Raw genomic sequence first — 1,600 nt, forward strand, 5'->3', positions numbered from 1 at the left:
AAGATAGAAGGCCAAAAAACACTATTTAAACGCAACGTTCATGTCTATATATATGTATATATATATATATATATATATATATATATATATATATGTATGTATTATATATATATATATATATATATATATAATGTATATATATATGTGTGTGTGTGTGAGTGTGTGTGTGTGTGTTATAGTGTCCTCCACGCGACTGATTTTTTTAATTAATTCCAGGAACCTCACGTATTCTAGATTTATTCTTTTGCCTTGCAATAAATATGTTTAAAATATTCTTAGTGTTTCTGAAGAAAAGGAAGTTCACTTATCAACATTTGAACTATGTTAATTACATTTTTAATGATGGTGATTTGTGTGTTAATCAAGTCCTTGCTGATGGTGCTTTCGGATTCGAAGTGCTACTCTGCGAGAGTAAAGTTTTAGAAAATGATAAACTGACGATTGAATTTTGGTGTTTCTAGAGTATTTTTTCGATGGCATTTGTAGAGCATTTTTTAGATTAAGTTTGTTTAATGATAACAATTTTGGTTATTTTTTTTCTTAGTTTGTGTCAATAAATTTTGGTGTAAAAAAACTATATACTATCATTGTGGATGTTGAGTTATTTCAGATATTTCATTCTTTTTTTTATTTAATGGCTGGATTTAAGGCTTTCACGGTATCAAAGCTGTTTTTTAACAATGTTTTTATTATGAATTCAATCACTGATTTCCGAATACAGCCAATGGGATTTTAATATTAGTTCTCTCTCTTTCTCTTTTTTCCCCAGAGCACACTTTCAGTCCAGCAGTTGTTCCACTTTTATTTGAAAGTAAGACACTATGAAGGATTTGATTATATACTGGAAATCTGAGCATATTTAAAAAGAAAAGGTTTCATTGCACATGATTTGGGCTGATTAACTTAGTTATCATGCCAACGTAATTAGGGCTATTGAAATACACAGTAGGATACAAAATACTTTATTACAAAATATACTTAGTAAAACAGTGTCAAAATGACAAGGAAATCACACTGTGAAAACTGTGTTGCTTCGTCATGTTTAACGTCCGGTGTCTTTGATAATAACGATCTTTCGTAACTGTACAAAACGTCCTTTAGGAAATGTCCCAGACGATACAGAGCCGAAGAAGGCTGCGAACACCAGTAAAAACAAAACGGATGACTTGAGTATGTGCTCGTTTGAATCGCCAGCTCAGATAAAAGCTAGAGACACGAGTGTGATTCCTGCGACGCGTGTCCTCACTGCATCCTGCTTGCTTGTCAAATCACCTAAATGTTAGGCATTAAGACATAACTCCTCGATAAAGCTGCAGCAGTGTTCATGTCACTTAGATGCATCACGAGACGAGACGACTTTTGTTTTTACTGGATGCTCACGGAATATCGTACAAAAAAACAAAAAACATTTGCACCGAACTCTCGACCGGGTAACATGTGTCTTGTGTATGGCTGTGCACGAAACGGGATTATTAGGAGTTATATCGTTCGTCGAAAGACAGTGAAAGCAAGTACACTTTGCAACGAGACGCACGTCGTCCATATCGAAAAGAAATTCACCAAGCACATGACAAAAGTAGATCCGATAGTTTTCGAAACA

General features: G+C 33.8%; 1 protein-coding gene across 1 annotated transcript in view; it reads right to left on the minus strand.

Annotated features, from left to right (window-relative positions):
• Positions 1-946: 946 nt before the first annotated feature.
• LOC135215257 (uncharacterized) overlaps positions 947-1,600 on the minus strand; it is a gene marked incomplete in the record, with an annotated part of 184,379 nt that continues 183,725 nt past the window's right edge. Inside the window, 1 exon segment of the mRNA XM_064249788.1 lies at positions 947-1,600. This exon segment is cut by the window's right edge and continues 1,114 nt beyond it.

This window comes from Macrobrachium nipponense, chromosome 5 (genome assembly GCF_015104395.2).
Source record: "Macrobrachium nipponense isolate FS-2020 chromosome 5, ASM1510439v2, whole genome shotgun sequence".
In the NCBI taxonomy this organism is placed as follows: domain Eukaryota; kingdom Metazoa; phylum Arthropoda; class Malacostraca; order Decapoda; family Palaemonidae; genus Macrobrachium; species Macrobrachium nipponense.